Here is an 18428-nt window from a genome sequence, read left to right on the forward strand (position 1 = left end):
AAACTTGCAATTCTATTGCATCAGAGAAACTAGTTGAGGCTTAAGCTCCAAATTGTTTGCTCCAATGGCAGGGATTGAGATGCTTCTTCCATGTAAATTGGAATTTAGTGCAGTAAAGTCACCAAGCATCTTCCTTGCATTGTTATTATTTTCGGCCATGTCTCCTTCTTTTTCGAAAATTTCTGTCAGATTTTCTCCAGAGAGTTGTGCTTTAGCTTCCCTTAGCTTCCTCTTCAGAGTCCTTTCAGGTTCAGGATCAGCCTCAACAAGAATGTTCTTATCCTTGTTCCTGCTCATATGAAAAAGAAGAAAACAGAAAAAAAAAATATGGAATCCTCTATGTCACAGTATAGAGATTCCTTTATGTGAGTAGAAGAAGATAAGAATAAAAGAAGAGAAATTCGAACACCAAGAGAAAGAGAGGGTTCGAATTTTAAGATGAAGAGAAGTGTTAGTAAATAAATAAATAAATAAATAATTAGAAAGAGATGAGAGAGAAGGAATTTCAAAAATTAATTAAATTAAAATTAAAATTTAAAGTTAAATTTTGAAAATTAAAATTTTAAAACAATTAATTAATTAAAAAGGAATTTTTTTGAAAAAGAGGGAAGGGATTTTCGAAAATTAGAGAGAGAATTAGTTAGGTAGTTTTGAAAAAGATATGATTGAAACAAAAAGATAAGATTGATTGAAAAAGATTTGAAAATCAAAAGATAAGAGGTTAGAAAAGAAGTTAGAAAAAATTTTGAAATTGATTTTGAAAAAGATGTGATTGAAATTTATTTCGAGAAAGATTTGAAAAAGAAATTTAAAAAGATTTGATTTTGAAAATTAAAGTTGATTACTTGACTAACAAGAAACTAAAAAGATATGATTCTAGAGTTTAAAGATTGAATCTTTCTTAATAGGCAAGTAACAACTTAATATTTTTGAATCAATCACATTAATTGTTAGTATTAAATTCGAAAATATGGAATAAAAAATAAGAAAAAGATTTTTGAAAATCATTTTGGAATTTTCGAAAATTATGAAAGGAAAAATGAAAAAGATTTTATATTTTTTTTTGAAAAAGAATTGAAAAAGATAGAGTTTTTAAAATGAAAATTTGATTTGACTCATAAGAAACAACTAAATTTTAAAAATTTTTGAAAAAGTCAACTCAAAATTTTCGAATTTGATGAGAAGAAAAAGGGAAAGATATTTTTTTTTATTTTTGAATTTTTAATAATGAGAGAGAAAAACAACCCAAAGACTCAATGCATGAAAATTTTGGATCAAAACATGTGATGCATGCAAGAACACTATGAATGTCAGGATGAACACCAAGAACACTTTGAATGTCAAGATGAACACCAAGAACTTATTTTTGAAAAGTTTTCAAGAAAAGAAAACATGCAAGACACCAAACTTAAAAATTTTTATTCTTTAGACATTAACGAATTAAAAATGCATATGAAAAACAAGAAAAGATACAAAACAAGAAAATATGAAGATCAAACAAGAGGACTGGCCAAGAACAACTTGAAGATCATGAAGAATGCAATGCATGAAATTTTCGAAAATAAATTTTTTAGAAAATTAAAAAGATGCAATTGACACCAAACGTAAAACTTGACTCTAGACTCAAACAAGAAACACAAAAATATTTTTGATTTTATGATTTTATAAATCATTTTGATTTTTCGAAAATTAATTGGGAAAAACGAAAAAAAAGAAATTATTTTTTTTGTATTTTTCAAAAATAAGAATAAAAAGCTTAAAAATAAAATAAAGTTACCTAATCTGAGCAACAAGATGAACCGTCAGTTGTCCAAACTCGAACAATCCCCGGCAACGGCGCCAAAAACTTGGAGCGCAGAAATCGTGACGGTTCCATTCCTTGGTAACGGTGCTAAAAACTCAATACGCACGTTCATAATCTTAGTTCTTTGTCACAACTTCGCACAACTAACCAGCAAGTACACTGGGTCGTCCAAGTAATAAACCTTACGTGAGTAAGGGTCGATCCCACGGAGATTGTCGGCTTGAAGCAAGCTATGGTCACCTTGTAAATCTCAGTCAGGCGAATTCAAATGTATTAAGAGATTATAGTGTACTAAAAGATAATTAAAATAGGATAGAGATACCTATGTAATTCATTGGTGATAGTTTCAGATAAGAGTATAGAGATGCTTTCGTTCCTCTGAACCTCTGCTTTCCTGCTGTCTTCATCCAATCATTCCTACTCCTTTCCATGGCAAGCTTTATGTAAGGCATCACCGTTGTCAATGGTTACATCCCATCCTCTCTGTGAAAATGGTCTAATGCGCTGTCACTACATGGCTAATCATCTGTCAGTTCTCGATCATACTGGAATAGGATTTACTATCCTTTTGCGTCTGTCACTACGCCCAGCACTCGCGAGTTTGAAGCTCGTCACAACCATCCCTTCCTAGATCCTACTCGGAATACCACAGACAAGGTTTAGACTTTCCGGATCTCAAGAATGGCCATCCATGGGTTCTAACTTATACCACGAAGATTCTAATATCTTGGACTCGGTCCCCTGTATTAGATATCTAAGAGATATTCATTCTAGCTTGTTTGCATGTAGAACGGAAGTGTTTGTCAGACACGCATTCATAAATGAGAATGATGATGAACGTCACATAATCATCACATTCATCATGTTCTTGGGTGCGAATGGATATCTTAGAATAGGAATAAGCTTGAATTGAATAGAAAAACAGTAGTACTTTGTATTAATTCATGAGGAACAGCAGAGCTCCACACCTTAATATATGGTGTGTAGAAACTCTACCATTTGAAAATACATAAGTGATAATGGTCCAGGCATGGCCGAATGGCCAGCCTCCCATGAAAGTCTAAGATAGCATAAAACTAATCAAAGATCTCTTATAAGGATAGTAAAAAGTCCTATTTATACTAGACTAGTTACTAGGGTTTACAGAAATGAGTAAATAATGCAGAAATCCACTTTCGGGGCCCACTTGGTGTGTGCTTGGGCTAAGCATTGAGCTTTACACGTGTAGAGGTCTTTCTTGGAGTTGAACGCCAGTTTGTAACCTGTTTCTGGCGTTTAACTCCACTTTGCAACCTGTTTCTGGCTTTTGACTCCAGAATGCAGCATGGAACTGGCGTTTAACGCCAGTTTACGTCATCTATCCTTAATCAAAGTATGAACTGTTATATATTTCTGGAAAGCCCTGGATGTCTACTTTCCAACGCAATTAAAAGCGTGCCATTCGGAGTTCTGTAGCTCCAGAAAATCCACTTTGAGTGCAGGGAGGTCAGAATCCAACAGCATCTACAGTCCTTCTTCAACCTCTGAATCTGATTTTTGCTCAGGTCCCTCAATTTCAGCCAGAAAAAACCTGAAATCATAGAAAAACACACAAACCCATAGTAAAATCCAGAAATGTGATTTTTAATTAAAAACTAATAAAAATATACTAAAAACTAATTAAATCATACTGAAAACTATATAAAAATAATGCCAAAAAGCGTATAAATTATCTGCTCATCACCCCTTCATCCCTCTTCAATTTGGCTTGAAATAGCTTCGGAAATGAGTTGAATTGGGCTTGAAAAGCCCTGAATTTGTCCTCAGCATTTTGCAATTAATTAGCTCACGTGACAAGGGTCACGCGTATGCCTCACATGGCAGATTTTTAAAACTTCATTTCTTCATGAATTCTCCACTTTACATACTTTTTCTTCACTTCTTCAATCCATACTTGCCTTAAAAACCTGAAATTACTCAACAAATACACCAATGCATCAAATGTAGTTAAAGTGAATAGAATTTAGTAATTTTAAGGCCTAAAAAGCATGTTTTTACTTTTAAGCACAAATTAGGAAGAAATCATCAAACTATGCTATTTTAATGAATAGATATGTGAAAAGTTAATAAAATCCACTCAATTAAAGCAAATAAATATTATGAAATGTGGATTTATCACCGGTCAACTCATGAGGTTCGATGTGAGTGCAACTTGTTCGAGAGTTCAAGTATATTGTGTTGCCACTGTCTTGTAGTGTTTTTGTATTACAAAGTGAATAAAGTGCCTGCCTGCTACATTCTCGCTCGTTGGAGTAAGAACATAAATCGCAAGCACACCTACATTAAGAGTAGCGACGACGTGAGATGTTTGGATGAAAGCCATAACTTATTTAGAAGGTTGTGTGCACACTTCTTCAATGTTGCATGATGCTCTAGACAATGCAAGTTCCAAGCTTGTTGATTACTGTGCCAGGGTGCGAAACAAGAATATCGCTGATAAACCCATATTTTATTATGTATTTTTTGCTCAATCTAAGTGATTTATTCAATCCTTCACCCACTTATTCATGTAAATTGCATGGTTTTACTTTTCCTTCCTTATTATGTGATATATGTGAAAAACATGTTTCCTATGCTTTAAACATATTAATTTTAATTACCCTTTATTACCATTCGATGCCGTGATTTGTGTGTTAAGTATTTTTAGATCTCCTAAGGCAGGAATGACTTAAAGGATAGAAAGAAAACATACAAAAATGGAAGGAAAGCTCAAATTGGAGTTTTTGAAGAAACTGGAAGTGACGCGTCCGCGTAGACGACGCGAATGCGTGCTTTGCGCAAACTGACATCTGCGAGAATGCGCGCATGACACGAACGTGTGACTCATGCGAAGTACAACTGACACAGAAGCGTGCCTGACGCGACTGCGTGAAAGAGCAGAACTCCAGATGACGCGACCGCGTGACCCACGCGGACGCGTGACAGACGCCACGTGCAGAAACTGTAGAAAACGCCCCCAGCGATTTCTGAAACTCTTTTGGCCCAGATCCAAGTCCAGAAAACACAGATTAGAGGTTATAAAGTAGGGGAATGCATCCATTCATGAGAAAGGCCTTCGATTATTCACTTTTCATAACTTAGATGTAGTTTTTAGAGAGAGAGGTTTTCTCCTCTCTCTTAGGTTTTAGGATTAGGATTCCTCTTAAAGGATTTAGGATTTCAACTCTTTATCAGGTTTAATATTCCTTTTATATTTTTATTTATTCTAATGCTTTTATTCGTATCTGATTTATGTTACCAATTTGGCTTATGAACTCTTTATGCTTAGATTGATTTTATCTTATTAATGCAATTGAGGTATTTCAAATTTATGATTCTTATTTAGCTTTTTATATTCTTGGCTTTAATTGATTAATTGGAGACTCTTGAGTTATCAAACTCATCATGATTGATAATCGTTATTTTTGCTAATTGAATTGGATTCCTATAACTCTAGTCTTTTCTTAGGAGTAGACTAGGACTTTAGGATCAAACTAATTAGTCCACTTTACTTTCCTTTGCTTTAATAAAGGTTAACTAAGTGGGATTAAAAATATAATTCTCATCACCGTCGATAAGGATAACTAGGATAGGATTTCCAAATTCTCATACCTTGCCAAGAGTTCTTTTCTTTTATTATTATTAATTTATTTATCCTGTCATTTAAATTACTTGCTTCTTATTTCAAAAACCCCCAATTTACAAAACTCATAACCAATAATAAGAATATACCTCCCTGCAGTTCCTTGAGAAGACGACCCGAGGTTTGAATACTTCGGTTATCAATTTTAAAGGGGTTTGTTACTTGTGACAACCAAAACTTTTGTACGAAAGGATTTTCTGTTGGTTTAGAAGTTATACTTACAACGTGATTATATTTGCAAATTTCTTTACTGATAGAAAACCTGATCGTCAAAATGGCACCGTTGCTGGGGAACTGCAAACGTTTGCCTTATTATTGGTTATTGTAAATATTTTTCTTTTGCTTGTTTATTTATTTCTGTTTTCATTTTTTTAGCTCTTATTAGCTACCATGAGTTCTCACCCCTCTCGCTTTGAGTTTGGTTCTAATATTGTTGAAGGGAATGAAAGCTATAGCAGAAACATGCATTAGGGTCAGAGCAATCAAGGACGGATGAAGCCACGAGGACTTGATCAACCCTTTAGGCAATAACACCCTCCACAGTATCACAGACGATGACCATTCTACAATGCATGCCAAGGCAATAGATACGGTGGATCCCTTTGTAGTTACCAACAAGTTCCACCCTGTGCTTATGAACCATCCTCTCAACATAACTTTGAACCACCACACTCAAAAGTTCCTTTTCACCATTCACCACCATACGACCCTTATCCACCACAATTCCAATCCAATTACTCCCAAGAACCACCACATTCTTATTATGAACCCTCTCCCCCAACCAATGAACCTTCATATCCACCCCAATCTCCAACGGATGACACCCTTCATGTTCTTCTTCAAGGACAAGTGAATATGCAAAGGGACGTACTGGAACTCAATATTGCCTTAACCAAGGTAGTAAATAAATTAGCTTCCCAACATATGAGCACCAGAGTACTCCCATGGCTACATGTGGAGAATCAAAAGAAGAGAGTAGCATGAAGGAGACACTAGAAACTTCGGTGGACAATGAGGAGCATGGCTTTGTACTGGAACTAGTGGAGGAAGCCATAATAATTGTAGAGGAAGAAGTAGTTGAAGACTTAGGAGATGCTGAACCTCCATAGGAATCGAGAACTGTAAAGGATTGATAAACCATTATTTTATGGCTTATATTGTGTTCGATTATGTGGTTTTATCAAATCTTTACCCACTTATTCATTAAATAAGCATGCATTTATAATTTCTGCCTAAAAATGTTTTATGGTTGAAAACTTGCTTCCTAGAAACTTTTAATTTTGTATTTTAATTCTCCTTTACTCCATTCGATGCCGTGATCTATTTGTTAAGTGTTTCAGGTTTTATAGGGCATGAATGAGTTGGAGATTAGGAAGGAAGACGGCAAAAATGGAAGGAACACAAGAAATTAAGGAGATGACCAGTGAGAAGTGACGCGGTCGCATGGCTCAGGCGACCGCGCGACATAAAGGAAATTGCAGTGACGTGGACGCATGGCTCACGCGACCGCGCGGATTGGAATTTATTTATTTGTATTTTATTTTATTTTGCTACTATGAGCTGCATGTTTCTTTCATTAAATGACGCGTTCACTTCCTGATCCAAGCTTGCCAGTATTCGATCCTGAGATTGAAAGAACTATTTCACGAATAAGGCAAGCTCGGCGTCGGTTAGTCCTCTCTGAGGGCGGATCTGAAACGTCACTTGAGGAAGAAACCAGCCCCCGTTCTACTGATTTGATTGATTTACATGCAGGTGACATAGAAGCACCTCGGAGAATTACTATTCAGGAGGCTGGAGCCCCTAATTTTTCAATGCAACTGTTTCAAGCGCATCACCCAGCGGTGGCTACAGACTTTGAAATAAAGACTGTACTGCTCAACTTGATACCTAAGTTTCATGGCTTACCTGCTCAAGAGCCTATCAAGCACCTTAGAGATTTCCAAGCAGCCTATTCTACTGTCAGGCATGATGGTGCAGATGAAACTTCTATTTTGTTAAAAGCCTTCCCATTCTCTCTTGAGTGAAAGGCGAGAGAGTGGTACTACACTCAACCCACAGTAACTGTATCCGACTGGGATACACTTAGAAGAGAATTTTTGGAAAAATTTTTTGCAGCTAAAGTTACTGATAAACTGAGGAAAGACATTTCCATGATTGTTCAGGATAAATCCGAGACTCTCTATGAATATTGGGAGCGCTTCAACAATCTTCTGGAAGCATGCCCCCACCATATGATTGACAAGAAAGTGTTGCTCGGCTACGTCACACAGGGCATGAGGCCCCAAGATAAGACTACATTGGAAAGTGCTAGCAATGGGTCTATGAAAAAGTACAAGACCACTGATGAGGCATGACAATTGATTAGCGACTTAGCTGAATCTACAAGGAATCACAGGCAGAAACAAGGCCGGTTAAAAGCTGTTGCAGAGGTATCTTCTAGCAAGGAGACTACTGCTCTGGCTCAGAGTATAAGTGAAATGACCACCTTACTGAAGCAGATGCAGTTGAGTCAACAACAAGCGCATCAAAGCCAACAGCTAGTCCCACAGAGAGTGTGTGGAATCTGTGCTGATTACAGCCATTATACTGATGAATGCCCGCAGCTCCAACAGGAAGACAACACGGTGGCAGCCACTCATAACTTCTATGACCGCCCCAACCAGGGGTTCAATCAAGGTGGCAGTTACAACCATGGATGGCAGGACAATTCTAACCAAGGTTGGAGAGATAATTCTAACCATAATTGGATGGACAACAATAACAGAGGAGGCAGAGACAATCAAGGATATCGGAGGTGGAATAATAACAACAACAGGCAGCAGAACCAGAACCAGCCTTACAGAGCACCTCACCTGAGGCAGTCCCAAGGACCACAGCACAACCAACAACAAGTTCCGCAGATCACTCAATCTAATTCCTCTCTGAGTGAAGAGGCCATTCAATCCATTGCACAAGGACAAAGAAACATGGAAAGTTCACTTAATGGCCTAGCATCCGCTATACAAGCTCTCATCTCTCAGCTGGCACCACCCAATACTTTAAACACTCAACAGGCAAACTCCAGTGGAATTCCTTCTCAACCCTTACCCAATCCGAAGGGTGGCATCAATGCCATCACCCTAAGGTCCGGAACTACACTGCAAGAGAGGAATCAGAAGGAGCCAAACCCACCAGAACACGCCTCAGCTGAAGAGGTAGTGGAAGTAGAAGATGTTGAAGAGGAAGAGGACATACAAGACATGGCTGAAGAAGAAGAAGCTCAATCACAGGAAGAAGCACAAAAGGGCGCAGACACTGCAGAAAACACCATTCCTATTCCATTTCCACAACTTGCAAGGAAGCCCAGGAAGCAGTTGGAACATGATCCCAAAATGGTAGAAATATTCAAAAAGGTTGAGGTAACTGTTCCCCTTTTTGATGTTATTCAGCAGGTACCTAAATACGCAAAATTTCTAAAAGATTTATGTATACACAAAGACAAAATTAATGAATTAGAAACTATTCCTTTAGGTAGTTCTATATCTGCTTTAATGGGAGGTATACCTGAGAAGTGTAGTGATCCAGGTCCATGTATGGTTAGTTGTACTATTGGTGGTATGATATTTTCTGACTGCATGTGTGATTTAGGAGCATGTGTTAGTATAATGCCTTTGTCTATATATGATAATTTGAGGCTCCCTCTCTTAAAAAGGTCGGCAGCCCATTTTGTGTTAGCAGATAAAAGTATTATGACAGTGGTTGGAATCGCTAAAGATGTATTGGTGGGCATTAAGGGGCTCACTGATGAGCGGATAATTTATACACTTTTTGGCATTATTTTTATATAGTTTTTAGTATGATTTAGTTAGTTTTTAGTATATTTTTATTAGTTTTTAAATAAAAATCACATTTCTGGACTTTACTATGAGTTTGTGTATTTTTCTGTGATTTCAGGTATTTTCTGGCTGAAATTGAGGGACCTGAGCAAAAATCTGATTCAGAGGCTGAAGAAGGACTGCAGATGCTGTTGGATTCTGACCTCCCTGCACTCAAAGTGGATTTTCTGTAGCTACAAGAGTCCAAATGGCGCGTTCTCAATTGCGTTGGAAAGTAGACATCCAGGGCTTTCCAGAAATATATAATAGTCCATACTTTGCCCAAGTTTAAATGACACAAACTGGCATTCAACGCCAATTTTCTGCCCTATTCTGGCGTTAAACGCCAGAAACAGGTTACAAGTTGGAGTTAAACGCCCAAAACAGGTTACAACCTGGCGTTTAACTCCAGAAACAGCCTAGGCACATGTAAAGCTCAAGTTTCAGCCCCAACACACACCAAGTGGGCCCTGGAAGTGGATTTCTACACTATCTATCATAGTTTACTCATTTTCTGTAAACCTAGGTTACTAGTTTAGTATTTAAACAACTTTTAGAGACTTATTTTGCATCTCATGACATTTTTAGATCTGAACTTTGTACTCTTTGACGGCATGAGTCTCTAAACTCCATTGTTGGGGGTGAGGAGCGCTGCTGTGTCTTGATGAATTAATGCGACTATTTCTGTTTTCCATTCAAACATGCTTGTTTCTATCTAAGATATTCATTCGTACTTCAATATGATGAATATGATGATCCGTGACACTCATGACCATTCTCAACCTATGAACGCGTGCCTGACAACCACCTCCGTTCTACATTAGATTGAATGAGTATCTCTTAGATTCTTTAATCAGAGTCTTCGTGGTATAAGCTAGAATCCATTGGCAGCATTCTTGAGAATCCAGAAAGTCTAAACCTTGTCTGTGGTATTCTGAGTAGGATTCAGAGATTGAATGACTGTGACAAGCTTTAAACTCGCGAGTGTTGGGCGTAGTGACAGACGTAAAAGGATCAATGGATCCTATTCCAGCATGTGTGGGAACCGACAAATGATTAGCCGTGCGGTGACAGCGCACCTGGACCATTTTCACTGAGAGGACGGATGGTAGCCATTGACAACGGTGATCCACCAACACACAGCTTGCCATAGGAGGAACCTTGCGTGCGTGAAGAAGAAGACAGGCAGAAAGCAGAGATTCAGAATACAAAGCATCTCCAAAACTCCAACATATTCTCCATTACTGCATAATTTTATTTAATCCATGCTCTCTTGTTCATTTGCAAGTCAACTGATAATTATTACTAATTTCCTGACTAAGAATTACAAGATAACCATAGCTTGCTTCAAGCCAACAATCTCCGTGGGATCGACCCTTACTCACGTAAGGTATTACTTGGACGACCCAGTGCACTTGCTGGTTAGTGGTACGAGTTGTGAAAAGTGTGATTTACAATTCGTGCACCACTCACCTTTCCCATTGACTTTTATATCCTGGAGATGCCCCAAAATGACTCAGAGAAGCCATCATCAATCCTACTCGGAAGACCATTCCTGAAGACCTCAAAGTTCAAATTGGATGCCTTTTTAGGAACATACTCTTTTGAAATAGATGGCCGGGTAGTAATCTTCAATCTGAATGGGGCTATGAAGCATCCTCTGGAGGATCATTCTATCCTCCAGTGTGACATCATAGATGAAACCGTAGCTGAAGTTCATCAGGAGGAGTTTGAAGAGAAGTACATAGGACAAGGTCCGAGTGTGGGGACATTTTCTGAGGACAATGAAGGTACTTTACCATTGCCACCAGCTCCAGACAATCCAGAGCCTGACCATGAGCAGAAGTTAGAATTGAAACCCCTCCCTCCACACCTCAAATATGCCTACCTTGAGGACAAGCAGAAGTTTCCAGTTATCATTGTATGGGAACTCACTTCTCAACAAGAAGAGCAGTTACTTAGTGTGCTGAGGAGGCACAAGAAGGCAATTGGGTGGAGTTTGGCAGAGATAGTAGGCATCAACCCTCAAGTTTGTGAGCATAGAATATTTTTAGAAGAGGGAGCAAGACCCGTTCGTCAACCCCAGAGAAGACTGAACCCCACTATCTTAGAGGTTGTCAAGAAGGAAGTGACCAGACTACTAGAGGCAGATATCATCTATCCCATCTCAGACAATGAATGGGTAAGCCCAGTACAAGTGGTGCCCAAGAAGTCTGGAGTCACTACAGTAAAGAATGAGCATGAAGAGCTCATAGCAACTAGAGTACAGAATGCCTGGAGGGTCTGCATTGATTACAGGCGTCTCAACCAAGCCACTCGTAAGGATTACTATCCTCTTCCATTCATTGATCAAATGTTGGATCGCCTGTCAGGTAAATCACATTATTGCTTTTTAGATGGTTACACAGGATATTTCCAGATTCATATAGCTCCTGAAGATCAGGAAAAGACTACTTTTACATGTCCTTTTGAGACTTATGCTTATAAGAGAATGCCCTTTGGCTTGTGCAATGCACCAGCTACTTTCCAAAGGTGCATGATGAGTCTTTTCTCTGACCTCATTGAGGACTGTATGGAGGTTTTTATGGATGATTTTAGTGTTTATGGTGATTCTTTTAGCCTTTGCTTAGATGGTTTATCTAGAGTATTAAATAGATGTGTTAGTACAAACCTTGTATTGAATTTTGAAAAATGTCACTTTATGGTTAAACAAGGTATTGTACTCGGACATGTTGTGTCTCATACTGGCATTTCTGTAGATCCAGCAAAGGTGGATGCTATTTCTAGTTTGCCTTACCCCTCCTCTGTGAGGGAAGTCCGTTCGTTCCTTGGCCATGCGGGTTTTTACCAGAGATTCATTAAGGACTTTAGTAAGGTAGCACTTCCCTTATCCAGATTACTACAGAAAGATATTGAGTTTGAGTTCAGTGAGGATTGCAAACAAGCGTTTGATAAACTAAAGACTGCTCTGACTCAAGCTCCAATTGTGAGAGGACCCAACTGGAGCCAGCCATTTGAAATCATGTGCGATGCTTCCAACCATGCAGTAGGAGCAGCACTAACTCAGCGTGAAGGTAAGGATCCTTTTGTCATTGCTTATGCGTCCAAGACTTTAGACACTGCTCAGTCTAACTACACTACTACTGAGAAAGAGCTTCTTGCTATTGTTTTTGCTCTGGATAAATTCCGAGCCTATTTACTTGGTACTAAAGTAGTAGTTTATTCAGACCACGCAGCTCTGAAGTATTTATTAGCTAAAAAGAAATCCAAACCAAGGCTTATACGTTGGATACTGCTACTACAAGAATTTGATTTCGAAATAAAGGATAGGAGTGGTAGCCAGAATCTAGTGGCAGACCACTTGAGTCGCCTTGAGCACATTAAAGATGACTCCACTCCTATAGCTGATAATTTTCCATTTGATAACCTGCAAGCAGTATCTGAGGTAGTCCCTTAGTATGCACCTGTAGCTAATTATCTAGTTAGCCGTACCTTCCCTCCAAACTTTACTAAGCATCAAAGAGACAAGCTGAAAAGCGAGTCTAAATATTATATATGGGATGACCCATATTTATGAAGATGTGGCACTGACCAGGTAATTAGACGGTGTGTACCTCAATCAGAATTCCAGTCCATTTTAGAGGCCTGCCACTCATCTGAGAGTGGAGGACATTTTGGCCCTCAAAGAATAGCTAGAAAAATCCTAGACTGTGGATTCTGGTGGCCCACTCTTTTTAAAGACGCTGCTGAATTCTGTAAATCTTGTTTCCCATGCCAAAAATTTGGTAATATATCCAAGAAGGATGAGATGCCTCAACAGATTATGCTTTTCTGTGAAATTTTTTATGTTTAGGGCATCGACTTCATGGGTCCATTTCCAAATTCTAATGGTTATTTTTACATATTGTTAGCTGTAGATTATATTTCCAAATGGGTGGAAGCAATTCCTACCTACACTGATGATGCTAACACTGTTGTTTCCTTTGTTAGAAACCACATTATTTGTCGCTTTGGATCACCACGAGCAATCGTGAGCGATCAAGGCACCCATTTTTGTAACAGGAGACTAACAGGATTACTGAAGAAGCATGAGATAATTCATAAAGTAGCAACAGCCTACCATCCTCAGACTAATGGGCAAAACGAGGTGTCAAATAGAGAGATAAAGTGTATATTGCAGAAGATAGTCAAACATCATAGAAGAGACTGGAGCACCAGGCTACATGATGCACTTTGGGCATACAGAACAGCATACAAGACACCCATTGGGATGAGCCCCTTCCGCTTAGTTTATGGGAAAGCCTGTCATCTCCCAGTTGAAGTCGAGCATAAAGCCTTTTGGGCAGTAAAGGAGTGCAACATGGGATTTGAGAAAGCCGGAGCTGAAAGGAAGTTGCAACTGCAAGAATTGGAGAGCCTTTGCCTAGAAGCTTATGAGAACTCAAGGCTGTACAAGGAAAAGATGAAGGCTGTACATGATTAGCACATCAAGAGGAAAGAGTTCCAACCTGGGGATTTAGTCCTCCTTTACAACTCTAGACTGAGGCTCATGCCAGGCAAGTTGAGATCAAGGTGGGAAGGTCCTTATAGAGTTGAGAAGGATGAGCCGTACGGAGTTTTTCACCTAAGTCACCCTTCAAGCTCTGAACTCATCAAAGTTAATGGACATCGTTTGAAGCTCTATCATGGTGAGAAGGTGATAAAAAACAAGGAGTTAGATATCTTCCTCTTGGAGGATCCACTCATAGCAGAAGACTGAGCTAATGGAGCGTCCAACTTAAGGACGTTAAAGCAAAGTGCTAGGTAGGAGACAACCCACCATGGTATGATCGTTCCTTTCTTTTTCTCTTAGTTTTCTTGTTGAATAACTCTTCTCTTTATTAGCACATTCAGCTTGCATCTGCATTTGTATATTTAATTTTATTTATAAAAAAAGAAAAGAAAAGAGGGAGAGCACGCGTCGCGACAGCGTCGCCGACGCGCCCGCGTCGCAGGTGGTTCAGAAAAAATAAGAAAATGAACAGAGAGTCATGTGAGAGTGTGGCTGGAGGCGTGCCTTTGGCACAAATCAACCCACGCGACCGCGTCGCTGACGCGTCCGCGTCACATGGGAAACATTCCTTCCACGCATCCGCGTCACCAACGCGGACGCGTGACCTGAAAATCGACGTAAGAAAGGGTGCACAACCGAAAGTTGTGCTGGAGTGGTGTTGGATTGGTGCTGAACGCCCAAGCCTTACCACGCGGACACATGGCTCACGCGTCCGCATCACATCCCTATCATGGCCACTCACGCGATTGCGTCGACCACGCGACCGCGTCTGACGTTGGGATTTTTGCCAGTAAAGAATGTCATAAAAACAGTCGCGTTGTAGATATAGTCTCTAAACCAACAGAAATCCCTTCGTACAAACGTTTTGGTTGTCACAAGTAACAGACCCCTAAATAAATTGATAACCGAAGTATTCAAACCTCGGGTCGTCTTCTCAAGGAATTGCAGGGAGGTATGTTCTTATTATTGGTTATGAGTTTGTAAATTGGGGTTTAGGAAGTAAGGTGGGAATATGTTATATGACAAATAAAATAAAAATAATAATAATAAAATAAACTCTTGGCAAAGTATGAAGAACTGAAAGTCCTATCCTTGTCAATTGCGAAGAGAATTGGGTTTTAATCCCACTTTGTTAACCTCTAACTATGAAGGTAAATCAAGTAGATTAATTAGCTTAATCCTCAGGTCCTAGTCAATTCCTATGGAAAGACTAGAGTTATTAGAGCAACTCCCAATTTCAACCACTGCTTTATTTGACAGCTTAAGTGTTACCAATAAATCAACCAAAGCCAAAAGGGAAAAATCCAAATTATTTATATAATAAAAAGGAGCAATCATAAGTCTGAAATACCTCAAGATATATTAAATAGAAAATCAATCTAAACATAGAGAGTCATAAACAAAATTGAGAAAAGAAATAAAAAGAACATTGAACCTGGGAAGAAGTTGAAATAATAAAGTTGAAATAATAATATATCCTAATTCCTTTAAGAGGAATCCTAATCCTAAATCCTAAGAGAGAGGAGAGAACCTCTCCCTCTAAAAACTACATGAAAGGTGAATTATGGAAGCGTGATATGTATGGATGCATTTCCCCACTTTATAGCCTCTAATCTGTGTTTTCTGGGCCGCAAACTGGGTCAAAAACAGTCCAGAATTCGCTGGTTGCGAATTCATTTGCGCTGATTTCCGTCACTTGCGACGCGGCCGCATGGATCACGCGGTCGCGTCACCTAACGTCAGAGGAACTATAGCATATTATATATCAAATCGAAGCGCCGGACATTAGCTTTCCAACGCAACTGGAAATGCGTCGTTTGGACCTCTGCAACTAAAGTTATAGCCGTTTGAGTGCAGAGAGGTCAGGCTGGACAGCTTAGCAATTTCTCCAACTTCTTGCATTCCTTCCACTTTTGCATGCTTTCTTCCCATCCTCTGAGCCATTCCTACCCTGTAATCTCTGAAAACACTTAACACACATATCAAGGCATCTAATGGTAATAAGAGAGGATTAATAATAAGCAAATATAAGATCAAAGAATTATGTTTTCAATCAAAACACATAATTAGGAAGGAAATATAAAACCATGCAAATAGTATGAATAAATGGGTAAAGAGTAGATAAAAACCACTCAATTAAGCACAAGATAAACCATAAAATAGTGGTTTATTAATCTCCCCACACTTAAACATTAGCATGTCCTCATGCTAAGCTCAAGAGAAACTATAAAGGAATGTAGAGGAATGGTAGAATGCATGAAATGCAACCTATGAATGCAACTACATGCTAAGATGTTTCTACCTACTTGGTTAAAAATAAAAAAATTTTCAAGAGGAAATATGAACTGGATTTCACTAATTCAAATCATGAAAATGAAGTACAAATAGACTTGCAAGAAGAAAATAGCTCATGAAAGCAGGGAACAAGGAATTGAGCATCGAACCCTCACTGGTAGTGTATACACTCTAATCACTCAAGTGTTTTTAGGTCCGATTCTCTCAATTCTCTACTAACCTTGCTTTCTAAGGCTTTCTCTTCATCTAACAATCAACATAAATTTAATGCACAAATACACAAATCAAGAGGTCTTTTAAGGGTTGTAATGGGGTTAGGGTCAAGGTAGGATTGTATTTGGTCAAGTGGACTAAAATCTGAATCCTTAATTAACTTAAACTTTTCCCACCTAACTTAAACAATCCATGTAATCATAATACAAAAGACCTAACTGTCCATTAACCATGTTATCCATGTATTCATGCATTCAAATTTCAAGTACAGTACATATGCATTGCTTTCAACACTTAACTTTGGGGCATTTTGTCCCCTTTTACTTATTTGCTCTTTTTCTTTTTCTTTTTTCTCTTTCTTTTTTTTTATATATATATTTTTTTTTCTTTTTCTTTTATTTTTCTCAATGCATATGATTAATTTATTGAATGCATGAACATGTCCTAAATATTTCTTTCACATTTTTAGAAAATTCTAACATACTCAATTCTCAAACCAAATATTTCCAAACCCAATTTCCCACACTTAAATCATAAGTACTCTCACTAGTCTAAGTTAACTAAGGATTCAAATTAAGGACATTATTGTTTTCCGCTTAGAGTTAATGATGTGCTAAAATAAAGAACAAAGGGGTAAAATAGGCTCAAATTGGTTTGCAAAGGATAATGAAAGGTAAGGCCATATGGGTATGTAAGCTCAGTGAAACAAAGGCCTCAATCATGTAAGTGTATGCATACATCAAATTATGGAAATATAGAATTAAGCAAGACAAAGATCACAATTTTAGAGAGAAAAAACACACATCAAAAATAAAATATTGGTTGAAAAATGCAACCAATTCAAATAGGCTCAAAAATCTCACAGGTTTTGTGTGTTCGAGCTCTAAACCATGTTCCAGTATAATATTTCTTTAAACAAGTGTAACATTAAATTTTATTCAGATTAGTGAAATTCTCTAAAAAGGTTTCTTGAAAAAGAAAATATTACTTTAACCAAGTGGTAAAATATGCAAAAAAATTCAAACAAATATGCAATCAAACATGCAAATGCAACAATGAATAAAGAAAATAAATCATTGGTGTTGAGATAGAGGAGTAACTAACCCATGGAGATCGGTATCGACCTCCCCACACTTAAAGATTGCACCATCCTCAGTGCATGCTGAGATTTGCAAGTGGACGGGGGTTGTGGTTCCTCAGCTAGGGCTCTTTTTGTTCCTTTTCTTGCCGGTAGTTTGGGAGTAGCTTTCTCTTTACCATTCTTGGTGGCCATCCTGAAAAAGGAAAAAGAAAGTGATTTATAAAGCTAAGGATTAGAGCAAGGAGGAGAGCGGGAAAGGTGGTAATCAATGCACAATAAAGAAGAATGACGTTAACACACGCTCATGAGTACATGTGAAAAGTCATAAATGGAAAATAGCTAGTGCATATGATAACAATTGAATGCAAGGTGTTTATTGGCATGCAGGCAAAGGCATGAGTAGCATAGATCAAACATTCAATGTCCAAGTTAGATTACCAAGCCTTTCAAACTAGCAACATGTTTGTAATGACAATTATATTGAATGAATATGATATGAAAAAGGGTTTTATGAAAAGTAGGCATTCAGAGTAGTAGGATAAAAGATACTGAAAAGCAGTGCATAATGCCATACGAGCATTTTTACAAACACATAGCATGCATGGTAAATAATCTAATGAAAATAATAAATTGAACATGCAAGCAACCCTTTAAAAAATAAATATATATAATTGTCAAATAATTTCTCTAATAATCCACAAGTAAAATATAGAAATAATGACCCAAATAAATTTCTAACACCAATAATAATGCAATGAATGAAAGTATGTAAATAAACTAAAATAAAAAGAAAAATAAGAGAGATGAGAAGGGAAAGAAGATAAGAAAGGAAGAAGAAAGAAATAAGAAAAGATAAGAAAAATAAGGATTAGAGAAGAAAAGATAAGAAATTCGGCTGATCTGGATAATCTGTGCGCCGCTTGTGACGCGGACGCGTGAGTGACGCGGTCGCGTGGTGAGCAAGA

The sequence above is a fragment of the Arachis ipaensis genome, chromosome B08 (genome assembly GCF_000816755.2).
Source record: "Arachis ipaensis cultivar K30076 chromosome B08, Araip1.1, whole genome shotgun sequence".
Taxonomy (NCBI): domain Eukaryota; kingdom Viridiplantae; phylum Streptophyta; class Magnoliopsida; order Fabales; family Fabaceae; genus Arachis; species Arachis ipaensis.